Raw genomic sequence first — 22,591 nt, 5'->3', positions numbered from 1 at the left:
ATGTCAGTTTTGCCTTTACAATAGTTGATGGGAACTTCCACCAAGATAAACAAGACATGATCCTGCTCAAACTAAAATGGAGTTATTTGGCAAAATAAATGCATGTTTATGGAGGAGTACTGAAGAAGTTAAAAGTCATTGATTCCCAGGCCATACGCTAAACAGTCATTATTTACATACTTTCAACCTATTTCAGAATCACAGCTAGCCCTTTATGTTACAGTGAGATTTAGTTGTATGACCCTTTATGACCCACAACAGCTAGGATTCTTATTGGTGTTGGAGCAGGAACCTACAGAGTTTACATTAGTTTACATTAGAACTGCAAGAGTGAGGGACACTTTCCTATTCTTTAACCATGTTTGCTAAACATGGAATGCCAAAATTTTTTATGTGTGATAATGATCCTAACTAAAAGACTCCATATTTTCAGATTTGACACATGAGAATTTGTCCCTGTGGTAAAGTATAATCTCATTTATTATAAGAAGTGACATATGAGACTTTGGAAAAGTTCCCAAGAGGAACTTCCAACAGCTTAGAGGCAAGTCATTCCAATTTTTGTCTTGAATCTCCTTTCTGTTACTAGAAACATGCATGATTGCTAGAGCTCCAACCTCTGAATTTGATTATGAGCTTGTGAATGAAAGTCATGGTCTAGGGCAGCATTCTCTGAAACAGGAAAGGTAAATACTTTACACCTTGTGGGCCACACTTGTTTTCTGTTTCATTTTGTTTGTTTGTTTGTTTGTTTGTATTTGGTTTTGCTTGTATACTTCTTCACTAATAAAACCCATTCTTAGATATAGGCCATGCAAGAGCACTCTGCATCATTATTTACTGACCTCCTGCTCTAGGAAAGTGGAAGAGAAAGATTAGAGAGTCACTCACAAAAACAAAATTAGGATGCCAACTCTATTTCATATGCCTCCAGGCTTACTTCACATAAAGAAAATTTAATATCCATCTACTGGAGATACCATTGCCTTGTTTTTTCTACTATATGCAAATGATAAATTATCTAATTGATAAATTTCCCTTGAAGGAAGTGTACCTATTGTCTCAAACTTTCTTTTCTTTTCTTTTCTTTCTTTTTTTTTTTTTTTTGAGGAGGAGGAATACTATTAATAAAAGCAAATAGAAGAAAAAAGTTCAAGAGCACACTAAGAAGAGAAAATTGAAATGAAGGATCTGCTGTGAAGAATATGGAAGAGCATTTAGATAAATATTATTTCACTGATTTGTCAGGTAAAGCCAGTTAACTGCAGTCCTGAGAGTCAGGATGAGCAATTCAAACTTGATTCAATAGGTAATAAAGACCTATTGTAGGTTATTAATAATGGGAGGACAAAAGGAAACCATGTTTTATAAGGAATCATTTGTTAGTGATGTATTCTGTACTGAAAAATGGAAGTTACGTGCTGATAACCCTGGAAGACTGAACCTTGAAAGTCTGAAATGATAATGGAAAGAAAAAGGTGATTTTGAGCAATGTAACAAACGCAGGGGCAGAAACAGTGAACCAATATTTGTTAAATGCCCATAAGATTTGGAAGAGGAGAGAGGAATCCAGCATATCTACAGGTAATAAACTTAATAAACTTCTAGTCTTATGTTAGATAACTATTTTTCTGCCATGCTCACTCATGTGTAATTTCTAATATTGTACAATTATTTCAACAGAATGATTAATGTTCCAACACTAGAAAATTGAGTTTCCTAACTTCTTCCAATAAATAATTTAGAATAGAGCTCAATTCATAGCTAAATATTATTGAATTTATCTAGATCAATATAGTTATTCAATAGCAATAACAATCGCTACCAATTTTTAGCAGCATATTTGCCAGATGCTAAGGGTGTTATGTATCTTCTTTTGAATCCTCATAACAATCCCAAAAGGCAGGTGTAGGGGTTACATACAATGATGCATTCTTACCTTCAACATGTAGCATGGCTGCTGGGGAAACCTGTCTAACCAGGAACGGCATTCCTGATTCCTATCACATTTGTCGAAGCATCAGAGTGTATACTACCAATGAACTTCAGCAGGAGTTCATAATACGTCACTTACAAAACACACTTTACATGGACTGATATGAACAGTTTGCAAGTAAAAGGATGAAAAATTGCTATATCACATCCTGTGTCAATGTGGTGATGAAGTGCAGATCATACGCTATACTGTCTTTCTTTGCTCACCAGTCAGTCAACTCTAGAGGCTCTAGAAGTGGACTCCAATGAAGCTCTAGGAGCAGAAATGGTGAGTGGGGGACAACCTGGATCCCTGAGTCATTGCATGGAAAAGAGCTACCGAGGAGAGTCACCAGTCATGACAAGAATGAGAAATACACATTAATTATCCTAAGTCATTGCAATTTGTGAGCTAAACGTGGCCTACTCTAACTAACACAGTAGCCATTATTAACATTATATATACTGAAATAAGACTTAGGGAGATTCACCTAAGATATTAAGTGGTAGGACTGAGATTTGAATTGAGAGTACTAAAACTCAGAGCCTTTTTTCTCACATATTACCCAATACTATAACCTTTTTTATATAAATTTGTGAAAGTTTGGTGCTACATTTTTGGTAAACCAGGAGGAAATTATAACTTACATTTTGAGATATGTTGATCTTGTTTATAAAGCCCCATAGCTAAGCAGTATGGTAACATGCATTGCTAAAGGTTATGCACATTTAACTTAAAAAGTAACAGCTGCTTTGATGGATTCAGTGATCTGAAATTTGAATATTCTATTATAATTCTGACAATACCTTCCAATCAATTTTTCTCATTGGGGTCTAATATGTCTTATAGGAAAGTACAAGGGCTGAGTAGTCAGAACTACCTGGACCAGGACATGATCTGTAGGACCTTGAATAAGACAAACACACTCTCTGAATATTTGTTATTTTATTATTATTATTATTATTGTTGTTGTTGTTGTTATTCATCTCCAAAAGACAGATAAAATCAAGAGTTTTTCAGGATGAGTCTAAATATTCAAAATATGATGGAAACTTGAATAAATTACTTGGTATTCAGTACATGGCTATCTATTAATTAAATCCAGAACTACTTAATGCCTACTTTGTGCCAGACATTAATTATGACATTGGAGATACAATTAACGAAACAGACAAAAATCCCTGCCTATTTGCATTCAATATATTCTATTATTATATTTTTCTCAGAAATCCATAGTAAAATAAACCAATATTTAGTAATTTCCTGTTCTAACACACACAGTAACAGGAACAAAATTTATACTCCCATGTAAGACAATAAGAACAATCAAACAGGAAAATTGTATTAGACAACGGTTTGGAAAACACTGAGCCTCAGATAGCAATGGATAGTGATCTCTGAGACATCAAGAATGAATGAGATGAGTCTTGCAATTGTCCCAGCTTACTACCTTGAAAGAAGCTTTAGGCAGAGGAAGGAATTCAGGTGGCTTTGGTGCACTGAGGAGACAGGAGAGTCTTGGAGACCCAGGCAAGTATTCACTGGACAAACTACTAGAGAAAAGGAAATGCATAGAAAGAATCTGCAGGAATCTGCAAAGAAGTCCCCCTGATTATTGACCAAAGTTCTGATCAGACATGTGGAGAAACAATCCAAAGGTAGGGGAAGAACCATTCCCAAAGATTAGAGATTCAGACCTCATAAAAAACTAAAATAGTGAGTTCTTTCACTTAAGAGATTTGAAAAATCCATCATTCATGGAGCCTTATGTATTGGAAGCTTGGTCTCCAGGGTGACAGTGATGAGGTCCTGGAAGTTTTAAGAGGTGGGTCCTTTATCCATTCATCAATTGAAGGGTATCTAGGTTGGTTTCACAATCTGGCTATTGTGAATTGAGCAGCTATGAACATTGATGTGACTGTATCTCTGTAGTATGATGGTTTTAAGTCCTTTGGGTATAGGCCAAGGAGTGGAATAACTGGGTCAAATGGTGATTCCATTCCAAGTTTTCTAAGGAATCTCCACACTGATACAATGGAATATTACTCAGCCATAAAAAATAAAATAAAATAAAATTATAGCATTTGGAGGCATATGGATGAAATTGGAGAATATCATGCTAAGTGAGATAAGCCAATCTCAAAAACCCAAAGGACATATGATCTCGCTGATAAGTAAATGATGACACATAATAGGGTATGGGGGGCAAGAATGGAGGAAGGGGGGACTGTATAGAGGAAAAAGAGGTGTGGGAGGGGTGAGGGGGAAGTAAAAAAAAATTAACAGAATGAATCAAAAACTATTACCCTAGGTAAATATATGATTACACAAATGGTATACCTGTATTTCATGTACAAACAGAGAAACAAGATGTATCCCATTTGTTTACAATACAAATAATTTTTTTTAAATAGAGGTGTGTCCTGGTAGAAGTTGCTTTAGGCCTTGGAGGTACCACCCTCAGAAAGGATTCTTGCTGATCTCATGGAGTGATTTAGTTCTTGCAAGAACAGGTAGTGGTTCACCTAATGTGTGCCATCTCTACCTAATATATGCCTTCTCCTGCATGTGGCCATGTGCAACTTCACTTCTCTGCCTTGTTGTGGCACAACTGAAGGAGATTTCACAAAGGTTGAGCAGATTGAAAAGGTCAATGTTGGACCTTACTCCAAAATTGTGATAAAACACCCCTTTTTCCCTATATAGCACCAAGTCTCAAGTATTTTCTCATAGAAACACAAAATAAACTAACATGAATAGCTTCATAAACTGAAAATTCAGTATTAAATTTCCACAAATTGACTTACAGATTCAACATAATCCAAATAATATTCTCAGCAGGTATTTATCTTTTGAGTAGAAATAAATAGTTTCTAAATTCAGGTAGAAATTCAATGATTCTAGAAGAGTCAAGGGCATTTTAAAGAAAATAAATAAAACCAAACCAAACAACCAAAAAACAATCAAAGGTGTAGAAATAGCACTAGCAGATTTCAAAATTAATTATAAAGCTACAATTATCAATATAATATGGTGATGGATGTGACAATTGAGAAATTGATCAGTGGAAGATAAATAGACCCCTGAACAAATGGAAAACTGATATTTAAATATCGTAGAGGGAAATCAATTGATAAATGGTAGTATTTTCAACAAGTGTTGCTAAAATAGTTGACTATCTTTAAAAAGGAATGCATCTTCAATCCTTAACTTCACACTATATATGAAATTTACCCAGGAAAAATGGTGGAATGAGACAGACATCACTACCCTATGTACATGTATGATTACATGAATGCTATAAATCTACATTGTGCACAACCATAGAAATGAAAAGATGTACCCCATTTGTGTACAATGAATCAAAAGGCAGTCTGTAAAAATAAAAAAAAATAATTAAGAAAAACAAACAAAAAATTTGTCTCAAAATGTGTCATAGATCTAAATTTAAAACTTAACTCTAAAACATTTAAAGAAAACAAGGGTGAAAAAACTTAGTGATCTTGGATTAGGCAAAGATTTTTCCAGATTGGAAACCAAAAGCATAATTTATGAAATAAAAATACTTCATGTTGTATTTCATCAAATCTTAAACTTCTAGTCTTTGAAAGATCAACAGAAGCAAACATTATGTATATTTATTTACATATAAAGCATACATGTTTGTGAAAGTGTTATGATATTAATGCTTGTATGCCTCACAAAATTTGCAAAAGGTAATTCCCAATGCAGAGGTATTAAAAGTTGTAGCATTTAGGAAGGAATTTACCATAAGGGCTCTGCCCTCATCAGTGCTCTGCCCCCATGACTGGATTAGTGCCTTATAATCACTAATTAGAGGGTGAATGTGATGATGGTGTTTGTCCACTCCTGAGAATGAAACAAAAAATACTAACATGGAAGCAGAGAGCAACCCCACTAGATATAGAAACTATGACACCACGATCATAGGTTTCCCAGTCTCCCAGCAATAAATTTACATTGTTTATAAATTACCCACTCTAAGGTATTTTGTTATAGTAGCACAAAAGCACTAAGATAAGAACAGGAGGATATGTGTGTGTGTATGTGTGTGCACATGCATGTGGTGGGGGGCTTGTTCCCATTATATGTAAAGAACTCTCATAATTCAAGAATAAGAAAGTAAACATGTTAGTCTGCTTTTTGTCACTGTGACCAAAATATCCAAGAAGAACAATTTAGATTCCATAGTTTAGCTATTGTAAACTGGGCTGCTATAAACATTGATGTGGCTGCATCACTGTAGTATGCTGATTTTAAGTCCTTTGGGTATATGCCTAGGAGTGGGATAGCTGGGTCAAATGGTGGCTACATTGGAAGCTTTCTGAGGAATCTCCATACTGCTTTCCAGAATGGTTGCAACAATTGGTAGTCCCACCTGCAATAATGAGTGTACCCACATCCTCACTAACAATTATTACTTGTATTCTTAATAATTGCCATTCTGACTGGAGTGAGATGAAATCTCAGTGTAATTTTAAATTGCATTGCTCTAATTGTTAGAGATGTTGAACTTTTTTTCATATATTTGTTGACTAATCACAATTCTTCATCTGTGAATAGCCTGGTTAATTCTTTGCTCATTTATGAATTGGGTTATTTGGTTTTTTGTTTGTTTGTTCATTTATGTGTTTGTTTTGTTTTGTTTTTGTTTGACTTGGTGTTAAGTTTTTTGAGTTCTTTATATATCCTGGAGATCAAAGCTCTATTTGAGATGGTAAAGATTTTTTCCCATTCTGTAGGCCCTCTCTTCATTTTCTTGATTGTTTACTTTGCTGTGAAGAAGCTTTTTAGTTTGATTCCATCCCATTTGTTGATTCTTGATTTTACTTCTTGTGCTTTAGTAGTGTCGTTAAGGAAGTTGGTTCCTATGTTGACGTGATGTAGATTTGGACCTACTCTTTTCTTCCATTAGGCACAGGGTCCCTGATCTATTGCCTACGTCCTTGATCCCACTTGTGTTAAGTTTTATGCAGGATAAGAGATAGGGGTGCAATTTCATTTTGCTACATATGGATTCCCAGTTTTCCCAACATCATTTGTTGAATAGGCTATCTTTTCTCCAATATATGTTTTTGTGGCCTTTGTCTAGTGTGAGACAATTGTATTTATGTGGGTTTTCTTGTGTCTTTTATTATGTACCATTGGTCTACATGTCTGTTTTAGTGCCAATACCATGCTGTTTTTATACTACTAGCTCTGTAGTATAGTTTAAGTTCTAGTATTGTGATGTTACCTGCTTTGCTTTTCCTACTAAGGACTGCTTTGTCTATGCTGGGTCTCCTATGGAACCAGCCTAGGTGCCCTTCAACAGATGAATGTCTAAAAAAATGTGGTATATATACACAATGGAATATTACTCAGCCATAAAGAAGAATGAAATTACAGCATTTGCCAATGAATGAATGGAATTGGAGAATATTATGCTAAGAGAAATAAGTCAATCCCCAAAAATAAAGACAAATATGATATGCAGATGTTAACTCACAATGAGGGGTGGGGTATAGAAGAATAGAAGTACTTTGGACTAAATAAAGGGAAATAAAGGAAAGGGAAGGGGAATGGGAATAGGAAAGACATTAGAATGAATCAGACATCACTTTCCTATATGCATATATGAATTCATGCCCAATGTAATTCTGTGCTGTGTACAACCAGAAGAATGGGAAGTTACACTCCATATATGTATAATATGTCAAAATACATTCTAATGTCTTTTTTTTTTTTTTTAAAGAACAACTTAGAAAAGGAAACCTCATGGTTTCAGAGATCTCAGTTTGCAGTTGGCTGATTTCATTCCTCTGGACCTGAGGTCAGACAGAACATCATGGTAAAGGGAGCAGTGGAGGAAAGCTTCTCAGCTGATAGCACCACAGAGCAGAGAAAGAGCAAGTAAGGAATCTGAGGCTAAGTGTAAACCCCCAAAGCATGTCTACAGTAGCCTACCTCCTCCATCCACACTCTACTTGCCTTTCCAATTATTAACCCATCAAATGGATTAATCTACCAGTGAGGTTAAAACTCTTATAATAGAATCATTTTATCTCTGAACAGTCCTGCCTCATCTCACACGTGAGTTCTCAGGGGACGCTTCATATCCAAACTAAAACTATAAACAAATCATTAAAAGAATGGGCAAATCTCTGCATAGACACTTCACCAGCAAAAAATATACAGATGACAAGCACATGGAAAGACCCTCAGTACCATTAGTCTTTAGGAAGGTGAAAATTCACACTATAATGACATATCCTTATTCTCCTCTTAAATTGGCTAATATTAAAATTCTGAACATATCCAGAATGGTGAGGGGGTACAGCAACAGGAACTCTTGTGTCTAGTGAAAAACTTGTTCAACTTCTATGGAAAACAATTTAACTGTTTCTTAGAAGGTTAAATGTGCACCTACCACATAAACCAGCCAGTCCACTCCTGGGGATTTGCATGTGAGGAAAGAAAGCACAGAGGCATACAAAGGCTCCCAAGTATTCACATGAGCATTATCCATGCCAGCCCCACAGGAACATGTCAAATGTCCAACAGGAAGTGAATGGAGAGCAAACTGTTATGTATCTATGTTTCCATAGAAATAAACTATGGAAACATGGACAAATCATCTCTAAAGAATTACACAGAATGTAAGACTCTAGATAAAAGAGCTATGTACTTATATATGAAATCATATAATAGTAAACTCATATAGAAAACAGACCTATGGTTGCCTAAGAAAGGTTGGGAGGAAGGGCAGAATGGATACAAAAAACTTTGGAGATGAAAAAAAATAATAAATAAATTTGCTATTTTGATTAGAATCATTTCATGGGTATATCATCACACTATATGTCTTAAATATTTAAATTAGATAATAAAAATCACAACAATTTAAAGTGATAAAATTCAGCATATTATATAATTTGTGTAATTATATAAACATTTAGTTTATGTATGTATATTGTTTATCATCATATACTTAGTTTATTGTATGTCAAGTGTACCTTAATTTTAAAATATAAAAATATAAAATAATCATCCCATAAGAATTTTCCAAAATCCAAAGATGTTGTAGATTTTTCAAGTTTGTTGTTTCCCTTCATACACTCAACCACTTGCAACAGGTGTGGAAGTAGATTTGGCATGCAAAAACTGGTGTCTTTTCATTTACCAGAACTCAAAATTACTTTAAAAATTTTGTGGGGATAGAAGTAGATTATATGCTGAAAGTTTTTCTGCTGATACATTGCTCCTTCAACATAGTCAGACCCTGACCATCAGTAATCACTTTCATTTAATGTATACTTAGAAAATTCTAAATGAATTATGTGCTCACGTCTAAGAAAATTTCAAATTATACCCACGATGCAGAATGAAAAATGAAAGTCCTCGTGCATATCCCCCCACTTCTAAATATTTCTTCATGATTAACAATGAGAAGAGGATGACAAGATGATGAGATGCCATTTCCAATCTTTACTGCAGATTGCGTTCACTTTCTTTTGTGAACAGGAAAGTACTTACTTGGGAAGAAATTATGCATTGATTCATGGTCTCAAGAAAAACTGCTGATATTTTGATGAAGCCACCTCAACGTCCTCAAAAAATCAGTGTCCTCTCTCTGCATTGTTACAAAGCTGATCTGCTTTAAGCCACCTTGCCTTCCAGATAGCACATTTCTTTTTTTTTTTCTAAATAAAAGCTGTTCTTAAAAATGATTCAGTTGTCCACTTGATTGATCAGAAGAGTGATTTTTCTTTTTTTCTTAAGGAAGAAAAGATGTGAAGAAAGAGAAATAGAGAGGCTTGTTGCATTCCATCTCACCTGATTTTTACCATTTTCCTTAGCCCAGAGAGGTAGTTCGTGAGATGATATTAACAGAGATCATTATTCCTCAAGCAATGATCAAAAACATAGGCTAAGAAGTAGTGCAGAGAAGCAAAAATTTCTGACCTTAATAGCTTTCTACAGGGAGCATTTGGTTCTATCCCATACCTTCTGCTTCTTGATAGCAATGGTTGGATTTTATTCTTGGTGTGTACCATAAAGAAAACTACGAGAGGCACAAGTATTCAGGGTTTCTTTTTACCCATAATCTAGGTAGACTGTAGCCATAATATGAAAGTAAACACAAGACAGCTTAACAGAAACCTCCTAGAATTATTCCTAAATGCAGTCCTGTTGTCTTCAAGTACATAAAGTTTTTAAGTGCCAACATTCTCAGAAATGAACTCAATGAACCCCGATAGGTTGGGAAGTTAATGGTATCTATTGAGTCCCCATTGTATACACAACAGTTAAGGATTTTATATTTGTAACCCTTCTGACTCAAGACCATGTCTGACTGTAAAAAATAAAGTGGGGTCAAGACGAGAATAACCAAACAACTTGCCCACCTGTCTTCACTGTCCCTTGTAGGATCTCTACACCACCACTTTTAGACAAGATTTGCAAGTATTTATGGGAGTTCTATGGTATATCTCACCTTTGCTCCAATAAATAATCTTTTCAAGTACTATGAAGCATCTGCGATTTGTTTCTCTTTTCTTAGTCTCTATTTGATTTTTGGCTACTATTAGAACTGCTGATAATCATAAAATGCAGCTAACTGACTTCTACCCTGCCAATAGCGCCAAGAATTTTACAAACAAACATATGTTCATTTAAAAACTCTTCTTTATAAAGAGTTGATGTGTTTACATGTAAATCAAACCATATCTATAATTTTGTACACCTGTGGCACTCTAATCTGGAATTAAAGCCTCAGAGGTGATTACTTAAATACTTTAAATGGTTTACCAAAATCTGCACCATAGGGTCTACTGGCAAAATGTATTAGAAATAGCTCAACGTCCTGGATTCAATTTCTAATACAGCCAATTTAAAATAAAAAAAAGTTATTAGAAATAAATTTTCAAAGGGTACATAAGGACCCAATGTACCAAATTTGGTCAATGTCTTGGAAGGATTTTCTTCAGCTCTCTTCACATTTTTCTCTAATTCCTACAGTTTGTATTTGCTTTTATATTTATTTCCCCCATATTTTAACTGTTGCATTATAATTATATGTAATGGTGGGATTTATTGTTACATATTCATACATGCACATGAGGTAACAATATATCTTGGTCAATATCACTGCATTTGCTTTTTAAATGTAACCCTTTCTTCTTAGACTTTGATACAAGAAGCTTGGGCTGACTGGAAGGATACCAGAATGTCTGGTCCCATGTAATACTTGAAAACTCCCTCAGCCTCTGTCCAGATTTTTTTTCTCTAATTTTCAAAGGTTTTCATGCATCTTTATTCTGTCTTACCTTTAAAAATTTATTTTCCAGAAGATTCCTTGTTTTCTTAGGCTATTGGACTTCTTTTAGGCTTATTTGAAAATGCCTGCAAACATTCCGTCAAACACCAAATAACATTCCTATCTTGTTATCTTGTTCCTACAGAGAGGAAAATGAAACTTCTGCTATTTAGAGTCCAAGTTACTAGCTCAAATAAGCAGAATTTTTGAAGGAAGAGGGAATCTTGAGAATAAAGTACTTTCAGGAACATAAATTATATTTAGTGACACTTTACCACTGAGATTTATTTTTTGGTCATTGTCCTGTTGTTCAATTAAGACACAGAGCTCTCTGTGGAAATTCTTAATCACAGGGTATCAGATTTATCAAGCCAATTTGACACAATCAAGGGAAGTACTTTATTATAAGCATTTAATATAAACATATTATAAGGTAGGAAATACAATTTGAGTTTGTAACAGAAATCATTGAAGAAATTTTAACTTTGTGGTGAACCATTTAATATAAGCTGTTAGAATTCTCTTGAAAAAATTCAGATAAGCACTAAAACTATTTGGGATCAACAACAAACATGAAAGCTTTATACTAAAATATGAATCACCCATGTTTTAATTTTTAACCATTAATCCCTGGGATTTGAGATAAGATCAACTGCTTTAAAGAACAAATTGGTCATTTATTCATTTTCTTTGCTTTTCCTTCTTTCTTTTTTTTCTTTTTCTTTTTCTTTTTCTTTTTTTTTTTTTATGTTGTGCTCTTTAGTTACTTTTATATTCTGGATATAATCCCCTGTCAGAGGAGCAACTGACCATGATCTTCGCCCATTCTGCAGGCTCTCTCTTCACATTCTTGTTTCTTTTAATCTGCAGAAGCTTTTGAATTTCATGCCATTCCACTTATTGATTTTGGTTTCATATCTTGAATTTTAGGGTTCTCATTAAAGAATTCAGTGCCTGTGTCAATATGTTGAAGGATTGATCCTGTTTCCTTCTAGACCTTGCAAAGTTTCTGGTCTAATTTGTAGGTCTGTGGTCCATTTTAAGTTGAGTTGTGTACAGGGTGAGAGACAGGGATATAGTTTTGTTCTTCTAAATGTGGATATCCAGTTTCCCAAGATCATTTGTTGAAAAAGTTTTCTTTTCTCCAAGGTATGTTTTGGCACCTTTGTCAACTATCAGATGGCTATACTTATGTGGTATTGTCTGTGTCTTCATGACTGTTTTGGTGCCAATACGATGCTTTTTTTGTAATTATAGCTCTGTAATATAATTTACAATCATGTACTGTGCTGCCTCCAATATTTCTCTTTTTGCTCTGTATTTTACTTTGGCTATTCTGGATCTCTTTTCCTCCAATTGAATATTAGAACTGTATTTTTTGAGTTCTGTGAGGAATATCATTGGTATCTTGATAGGTCTGCAATGAATTTGTAAAAAGCTTTTGGTAGTATGTCCTCAACAAGCAATATTATAATAAATGTAGCCAAAAAGTTTAGTGAAACCAGAATTGAACAGCATTATGATTACTCAGTGTATACCACAAAGTGGATTCCTGGGATTTTACTTAAAACATGGAAACCTCAGCAATGGAAATTAATTTTCAAATATATTTATAACATTTACAGTACAGTATCTGTTGCTACTATATCATCTGAATGCCATGTTTTATATGTAAAAGGTAATATTCCTTCTTTTAAAATAGAGAAGTTTGATTCTAATTTTCTCTAATTAGAAATTTCAGAATTTTCCTATATCTTCAAGTACTGTATTTAGTCATGAGTGGATTAAATTTTAAGTAGAAAATGAATTGTAAGATAAGAACAAGTTTTGCCTTAAGATTGCAGTTATTCAGCTTTTCTTAACTTTAATTTGTATTCTGAGGGTTGGTGGTATTTTCAACTCAGTTGCCCTCAAAAACTAAGGTATGGACTGGTTCAGGTTTCAGATACACAAAATCTACATAAACACTTCCATTTTCCCTATTGATTTCTTTTGCAAAATTCTAATTATGCATTACTATAGTTAAATGGCCAACTCCAACTGCACCTAGGAAAAAGTGAGCCTTATCTAAACCACTGAGGTAAAGGAGAAAATGAGTCTTATCCTGGAGGGAATTGTCAACCTGCTTTCCTAAAACAACTGTTAACAAGCTCTGATACAGACTCAATATAAGGAGATCCTGCAAAATTAGATGGTATCCCTGAGCTGATAAAGAGGATTCAGTCTCTTTCTTAGAAACAGAGTGATAAATCTGTGCTGATCTTGGATAGCTATACCCAAGCAAAATCCTTTCAGTGTACAGTTTCCAAATCATTTTGCATTCTGAAATAATAGACCTGATGTGTTGTCACAAAATAAGTAAAACAAACTTCCCCAGATTCACTGTCAGGACAATCAGGACTCACAAAGTCTTGGTGTATTCATTAGGATGATGGACTTAGAATCAGAAAGTTGGGATTCTGGGCTGGGGAGATAGCTCAGTTGGTAGAGTGCTTGCCTTGCAAGCACAAGGCCCTGGGTTCAATCCCCAAAAAAGGGGATTCCTTCTTTCTAGTCTGATGACTGTGACCAAGTCATCAAGAAAATCTTTCTTTGTAAAAGAGGGATTGATATAACTGCATGTTTCCTGGGAAGAATACCAGCAGCAATATGTGGGCGATGTGTTTAATGGAGTCCTTGGCCCTCAGCCTTTGCTCTGTCCTTGGTAGCTGTCACTACCATTCAAAACACAGGGAGGTAGCTGACATTTCCATAAGGACTGATCCCAGTGCTTGAGTCAATTGGAAACATGAGCTGTGGAAATTCTTTGATCACTATAACTTCACTTAGCACAGTTACAAAGAGTCACTATCGAATGAGCACATACTGTGTGTGTATCAAGCTCTATTCTGAATATTTTCTTTTGAATTAGATCATTTATTATTCACATAAAACTGTATGAGGTAGAAACTAAAATGTTAATTTACATAGAACAACAAAACTGAGATACAGAATTGCCTGGCAATAAGAAAATCAGTGAGAGGAAGAGAGGGGACTGAACTGCAGATAACCTCACACAGAAGCTATACTGCCATCTCTACTGTACTGCCTCTCTTACTGAGATATAACAAATGTCCTTAAGGGAGGGATAACCAAGAATGTTTTTTGGGGGGGCAGGGGTTCCCTCTAAACTCTCAACATAGTGTCCTGGCCATGGACGCATGATGATCTTTGAGAAGATTGAATGTTCCAACACAGTAAAACCTAACACCATCTATAAAGTACCTACTGTGTTCCAGGTACTGACCTTATTTAATCCTCAAACCAACTTTGCACCATGGGTTTTCTTGCCCTCATGGATCAGTCAGGCAGGCTTCCCAAGTATAGCACAGACCCCACACTTGAGTGGAAACAGAATTCATTAAAGCTGTCCCTAAAGGCAGCTCTGAGAATTTCTGGGAGCTAGAGGATCATCCATTCTTGGATAACTCTCAGTTAGGTTCACTGCTCAGCCACAAAGCCCACACTGCTGCTGGCATCAATGCTGGATGCTTAAATCACCAACAGTGCTCCACTGCTCTCCTTGAGACCTGCTGGCTTTACCCCTACCCTTGCTGGAAATGATTCTTAATGAAACCACCTTCCTCATATTCAAATTGAAATCAGGACATCTGACTGGTAGATACTCAGGTAAGGTTTCTGAACAAGAAAAGTGAGTGCAAGGATTGAAACAAAGCAATTCAAGTTTTATCAGGTAAGGAATTCCCTAGTTCCAGAAAATCCATCAGACAAGTGCTAGGGAAGAAAAACAAAGAATTGGCAAGTATCCACTCTACCTCCAGTTTACAGATGAAGTGACCACGGCTCAGAGTCTGGATGAATTGCTCTACATCACCTAAGTAGTAAGCAACAGATTAAGCAGTGTGTCCTTCAGGTGCTGTTTCATCACCCAAGGGTGCTTCCCTACAGACAAAGAAGAATACTACCTATTTGAGAATTCTCCACAGTTGAAGGAATGGAAGTTCAAGGGAGAAAGGCTCTATTGTGGCTGGGTGATCCCCAAAGGCCTCTTGGAAAGAAACAGTACTTGGTTGACTCCCTAGACTCCCAATAACAAGACTAAAACTCTAATCTATGTAAATGACATCCTTCAATACACAGAGAAGGAAACTAAGACTCAGAGAAAAGAACTGCTCTTCTCAAGGTCCCTTGATGGAAAGTAGCTTAAAACTCAAGTCTGTGGTCCTGAGTCCCACCTACTCTGCAGAGAGCTAATGACCCCAGCTGAATGAGTTCACCAGCTAAATCATACCTCCAGCAGGAGTGTTGAATAGACTTTGCATTGATAAGAAGAGCCAGAGAGAAAGTCACATGCTACAGTCTAAGCAAAAAAGAAAAACATTTATTTAGTGTTTAGCTTCTCACAGAATGCTTTTTGCCCAGCTGTCTCCAAGGAGGTAAAAGGTCTTGTTTATGACAGAAAGCACTCACCCAGCTCCTTTCCTGCTAATGTCAAGTATAGAAGGGGAAAGAAAAGGTTGCCTGCCTTCCTCCTAATGGAGCACTGATGTTCTTAAGAGTTCACAGGGTCTTTTCTAGAAAACGTCAAATTGCACCCATGTAACTTTTCATTGGATGTTAGCTGAATAGCTCTATTGTCCAGCCCATGGGTCCACTTAATTTCTGCCTCTGATTTTAATGTCCAAAGTCAACAAAACTAGAAAAATAATAACAGAAAGGTCGACTTTCAGTTCTCTGGTCACAGTGACTTTATAGTGTGTATTTTTGGTCTCGGGCCTGATATAGCTTCTGAGAAGTATGGTATTGTATGATTAAAACCAAGGGCTTGGTGGTTACACAGGCCTGTGTTGAATCACAGCTCAGCAGGTCCTGCTGATGTGTGGCCTTGGACAAAGGATGGAATGTTTCTGATTCAGTTTGCTTCTTGGTAAGATGAGAATAATGATAAATTTTTAGGGGATTGGAGATGATGCAGGGACTTGATCTTATTAGGGACCTGTTATATATCATAGGTTTCCCTCCTTATTTACTCATTTAACTGAAGCTGACCTCATCTGCTGGGATCTTCAGACTCCTATATTTGCATGTTATGTATAAACACACTGGTAATGTTAATCCATGTAATATTCAGCAACCTCTCAAAGATAAGATTTTATTACCTCCTTTTTAAAGACAAAGGCACTGAATTGATGAATTTTTAAATGACTGAAGTCAAGATAACTTTTATGTGCCCCTTAGCTCTACTACTAGTACTTTACTTTGAAAACTTTCAATTGTTCTTTTCTCTGATATTTGAGATATCAGTCTTCTACAAATCAAAAATATCTTTCTCAAGGATTTGGGATTTGTCCATCATCATAGAAGTTGAGACATCTATGTCCCTATCTCTGTGGTAGGGTAAGGGCCCAACTGAGGTGACCACAGTCGGCAAACACAGATGACCTCATCTCATTCAGCAGCCAGTCTTTCCCAGTCCTCTGGTACTTTTTCCATTAGAGACTCTGGATAACTCATTCCTGGCCAGAGGAGTTGAGTTCAGCCTCTCTACACTGTTGCAATATTCTTGAACTCTACTGATAGTTTCTTGAATAAAGTCTTCCTTCCCTGTTTGCCTTATCTGATATAATTTGTCTTACATAGGCCCCCAAATTACCTAATTAAACAAAACAAAGCTGGAATTTGAATTCAGATCTTTTGTGCTCTTTTCACATGGATTTGAGTTGGGATTTAAGATGAAGATGGCAGCCTGAACTCTTATTTTATAATGAACATTGTAGTCGAAGTCTAACTCAAATGGCCTTTGTTTTCTCTTCTGAAAAGTGAGGATGTGGGATTCGATTCTGTGCTCACCCTCGGACCTGGGAGAGCCCTCATAAGCCTCAATAAACAAGGGAAGAGGAGACTAAGAGGACCTTCAGTGAGGGCATCAAGTTTGTTCACTCTAAATAAATAAACAGAGGTCATGTGTTGACTTCCTGTAAAAAGGGTAGGTGCTGCTGCTGGTGAAAAAAAATAAGTCACTGGATTTGACATTTATATGAATTTTCTTAGTTCTAACATTTTGAAGTTCTTTTTAAAAATTCAAGCTATCTCCAAGGACTTAAAAAAAAAAATTCAGCTTTCCTCTCTTTCCTTCAGGTTCTGTTTTCAAAATTTAATCTATCCCATATCTTTATCTCCTACTGTTGCTGAGAAACAGATACTCAGTGAATAGACACTACTCAGAAAAAAAAATTTACATTTTTATTTAATAGGCCATACTTTGGACATCCTTTCTAAATCGAAGAAAAAAAAATTAATTCATTGGTGGAATTTCAGATCCCTGGACCAGGAAGACTGGTACAGTTGGCTCATTCCTTTAAGCAGTATCAGATGTCCCCATGTATGAAATCCTCAGGGATTTCAATATGGACAATTTTTACTTTTCTTTTTAAAAAGGTAGCCCCTGACCTCATTAAGTGATTTTCTATACTCCAACCCTCCTAAAATGAAAATAAACAAACAAAATACCCTGCTGATCAAGTTCCTTGTCATTCCAATTCAATCATAATTTTTTAAGCACAAACCATGCTAAAGGTGTCTTATCAAACCATATATCCTGAGGGTCAAGAGATTATGAAAGTCCCAAAGATGGAGAAGATTCCATTTATCATTTTAAGTCTTTTCTCTGATCTACTTTTCAATTGAAACTTGTACAGAGTAGGGGTTAATACATAGCTAGTTAATTCATGAGTGAATATTTTAAAAATAAAACTACTTTCTGTATTAAAATTATAGCAAATCTAAAGCGCAAGCTTTAAAAAATATTTCCAATTATTTATTTTCTCACATTTCATGGGTTATTACACTTTTAAAAATTTTAGCATTCAATTTTTAAACTTAGCTTCAGTGAGACCCATGTATTAGCATGCCCCAGGCAGGTTTATCAAAAACATCTTCTCGCTACTAAAACCTCAGCCTACTTCAGCTACAAATCCCTGTGGTCTTACTTTGAATAACACAGTATCATTTCCATCTTCATTACAAAATATTTCAATTATCTGCCTTAGAAATAAGGTTTTATCTCTTAACAATGGTTATTCTTGGAACTTCAAAGGGTGTAAGGCATTCTCAAGGCTTAATTATGATTATACGTACAATTGTAAGTTACAAAATATCCTTGAAAGTCAATGAAAGTTCTTTCACCTATTTAGATACTTGGAAAACAAATATTCATTGTATGAAGATTTTATTGTTGCTATTTTACTTCTTGTCCAGAGCATTGCTCTTTGCAAATTTGAGGATGGGACTTCTGGGTGTCACTTGGTGTCATCTGACAGCAGTTCCATTGTTTCTACTGGAATTCACATGAGGAGAGTGAAATCATACACATAGGTTTGTTTCCAGGTATAGTAACCATAGAGCCTTAATATTTAAACCCTATGAATTTAATTTCCTTATCTGTAACATCTGTAATCCTTTTTATTGTTTTTCAGGGTTGAGGGTAATATTAAATGAAATACTAGGCCTGAAATACTAGCTCCCTTGGGTCTTCTATAAGAGCACCAATCCATTCAGGAAGACTGACTTTATGAACTAATGTTCTTCTAAATTCATCACCTCCTGATATATTACATTGGGGATTAGAATCTAAATATAAGAATTTGGGGAAGGACACCAACACTCAGACCATAGCAGCAATATTCAAATCACAAAGTATCCTTCACTTAAATTTGCCCTAAATAAATAATAAAGATGTACCTTACGATGTTTGCTCAAGGATAACCATTTCAGAAATACAGTGGAAAGCACTGAAATATGCCCAAATGACCAGAAATCTAGTTTAGTTTGGTAAATTAGGGAACATATATGATGGAATATTTGAGGGAAAATTAAATATTATAGTAATTTATTTAGTTCAGTAAATGTCAACTTTAAGAATCATAAATGTGTGTTCCTGCATGAGTGTGTTATATCTGTGGGTATACACACTAAAAAGATTGCAGTCTTATTTATAGCTTATGAAATTTAAGTGAACTTTAATTATCTGGGCTTATCTAAATTTTCTAAATTTCATCCAACAAGTATGTTGCTTTTATAATAGTCGCAAAAAAAGACTTTTAAAATGTTTCTTTCCTCTTATAAATTCTTCTAAATAACACCCAATTTCTTTCTTTTAGACATTTTTATCCTTTATCTTATATCAGCGTGCTCCACTTACTCATTATTTACACCTCAAACTAATGCCAGTTAACCAAATCCCACTGAGCAAGGATATAAGGAGGGTAGTAGCTGAGGAGACCATAGAGGCAATACATTTTTCTTCCACAAAGGTTTGTGACAGGATCTTCTCTCATCGCCGGGGAGTCAGGCCCCGAACTCGAAGAAGCCCCGTCGTGCCCTCCCCACCTCCGCGGTCTTGTAGGGCGAAGGAGCGGGCGCGCGCTCGATCGAGCGATCGGTTGGCGGCTCTTTCTCCTGCTCTGGCATCCAGCTCTTGGGGCGCAGGCCTGGTCGCCGCGGCGCTTCTTTCTTGTACGCAGAACTCCGGCGGCGGCCTATGCGTTTGTGATTCGACGAGGAGTCGTCCGGGTGGTCGGTGGCGGCGGGCAACTGCTCCGCCCAGCTTCCGGGGAGGCGGCGGCAGAGGCGGGATTTGGCGCAGCCGGGGAGGCGGGGGTGGCCGGGCCGGCCTGGAGGCCTGGCGCCACCCTTCAGGGCCTGCAAGAACCCAGCTTTGGGGGCAGGAGGGAGCTGGAGGATGGTGGTGGTGGGCTTTCTACTTTGCCTTTTCCTCCTCATGCTGCATTAGTGAGATGCGGGATCTCTGGCAGCAGCTCCGGGCTGGGGATAGTTGCTCCGGAGTAGAAGAGCTGGGTTTGCTTCGGGGCCTAGACATCAGCTGGCCTAGTGATCTTAGGCAAGTCACTCTGTAATTTATCTGCGCCTCAGTTTCCTCCTCTGCCTGTCGTTGTGTGTGGGGTTGAAAAGCGCTTTGTAAACTATACAGCGTTGGTATACGTAAAGGATGATTATTGTAATTTTTTTGAGTTGTAAGAAAACTTAACAGTTACCCATCCGTGGAATTTTGATCTGGGAAACTTGGATTGGAGTTGGAGATCGCCAAAACTCCCAGATATTGTATGCAGAAAATTTGTGGGAACGTGCATTATAAGGAATGATAATCCACCGCTAGCAAGTTTTCAAAGGGGCCTGTGACCCAGAGAGTTAAGAACAATTCCTGTGTGCCACTTCCTTTATGCCATGGGGAGGAAACTGAGGCCTAGATGTCGTTTGGGATCCTTCACTACTGATTTGAAGCCCCTGTTTGAGTTCCTGGGATATGTGAGCTGTTAGTATGTATAATAGATATTTGGGGTAACAACAAGCCCTGCTGGCTTCTATTCTGAATCCTTTCCTTTCACCATGGGGTACCTGAAGGATGACTGATGCATATGGTACAATGGCACCCAATGTAAAGCAGCTACAATTGAGAGTGGATGTATTCTGTAGTATCAAGAAGCATATTTAATCTTTGGCCCAGCGGTTCTTTGTTTTCTGCTGTTTATACTGGTGCCTGACTATCTGTCTTTGACCATTTTCCACGACCATTTTGCTCTGTCACTTGCTCCTACTTTGTGTCCCTAGTTTGTGTAGTTGGTAGTGAACAGGCTTATTTTTAAATGGTGCTGCCATGCCCAGCTAATTAATGGTGCACATGGATTTTTAGCAGGCAGGTTCATTGGAACAGGTATGGAATTCCCGAAGATGTTTTGGGTTTTTTCTTTATTTGAAGGCTAATGTGCTCTGAAAGTTTTGTTAAAACTCCTGCTGAAACTCAAAAATCAGCTATTTGAAACTTTCCTGGCCTGCCATGTATTCTACTTGCTTATAAGTGTGATAATGAGATAGTCAAAATGCCATTTTTTGTTTCTTTGTTCATTGTCAGCTGCTTTTTATCAAATTCCAGACCATTATCCAGCAAACACTAAAAATGTTTGAATAGTTGAATTTTAAACATTTTAATTTTGTGGAGTGGTGCTTACCAAGTGGTACAGCTCAAAGCAAGAGAACATGAACACTTAAGTGTTCCTGTTAAGTTCATGTTCTCAAACACTTAGTTTGTCTGATTAGATTTTAGCCAATTATGCTGTTTCATTCAACTGTCTGCAAAAAAAAAAAAAAAAAAAAAAAATCAGTTGACTATTCCCTTTACCTAAAGGGCAGAGACAAATGATTCGCTTCCAGAAAAAAAAAAAAAAAAAAAGACTTTTTTTGGAGAAAACTGTGTTGGTCTTTAGCTCTTTTATACTTAAATCTGGATGTACCTCAAAAGAATCTTAAGACTGTGGTGATAAGAAGTTTTCCTCCAGAGAAAGGAGAAAAATAACAACTGGAACTCAAAGCTTGAAATTCTGTGACAAAACATGAACTGTCCAGGATTGGAGGTTGAAAGTTTTGCTACAGTGTCCTGCAATCATTGAAGCAGATAACTTTTAGTAGCTGCAGCCATGGACTCCACATTTTCAAGAACTGGACCTGCAACCCAGAAGAGCTTGTCAGAATGTGGCAGGAACTCTGGAGATAGTTTTTTTGTTTGGTTTCATTTTGTTTTGTTTTTAATTTTGGGACTGTTGACCTTGCTGTGAGGAAAGAGGTAACTACTAAGCAAGCACTGCCACCAGCTATGTTACTGGGAATTAGAAGACCTGAGTTTCTCTTCAGGCCTTCAGTGCAAACTGACAACACTCCATCCAAAGTGAATTACGTCCTGTGCCTCCTGACTGCTGAGTGTTCACCTGGACCTTCTGACCACCTTCCTTCTGCTAGTCCATCTGCCTACAGACCTGGTACTGGATTTTTGCTCATGGTGATTCCTACCACCTTACTACTGAAGAAGGCGTCATTCCAGTGGACACTGTGACCCAAGAGGCATCCAGCCATCATGATGTTGCCTTTACCTCCACTCCTTTCCTGTTGTACCCAGATTCAGCACAACCCTTTATAGTATAGTCAGAGTCCTCAAGCCAAATGACTGAGGCTATTTTATCACAAAGGCCCACTTTTTTCCATGAATGTACATGTCATTTCTTCAGTTAAATCCTTCAGAGATACACAATAAACTTGGACCAGGGGATTTATAATTGTCGACTCTGTCTAAAGAAAGAAAACACCTCTTTGAGAACAGCATTAGACCGTGTCCTTACAATCTCAAAAGGCTGAAGTTCATGAACTGTCTTGGGATCCCATCAAGGTCTCTGGACTCTGTTCTTTTTCTACTTCAAATCTATAGTAGCCTACTAGATGAGAAAGCAGAT

General features: G+C 36.6%; 1 pseudogene; it reads left to right on the top strand.

Annotated features, from left to right (window-relative positions):
- The first annotated feature begins 597 nt into the window (after positions 1 to 597).
- LOC124985666 (putative taurine up-regulated 1 protein) lies at positions 598 to 21,436 on the top strand (annotated as a pseudogene).
- The last annotated feature ends 1,155 nt before the right edge of the window (positions 21,437 to 22,591 follow it).

The sequence above is a fragment of the Sciurus carolinensis genome, chromosome 5, assembly GCF_902686445.1.
Source record: "Sciurus carolinensis chromosome 5, mSciCar1.2, whole genome shotgun sequence".
Classification (NCBI taxonomy): domain Eukaryota; kingdom Metazoa; phylum Chordata; class Mammalia; order Rodentia; family Sciuridae; genus Sciurus; species Sciurus carolinensis.
The sequence above is the reverse complement of the archived record's forward strand: the minus strand, read 5'-3'. Positions and strand labels throughout refer to the sequence as shown.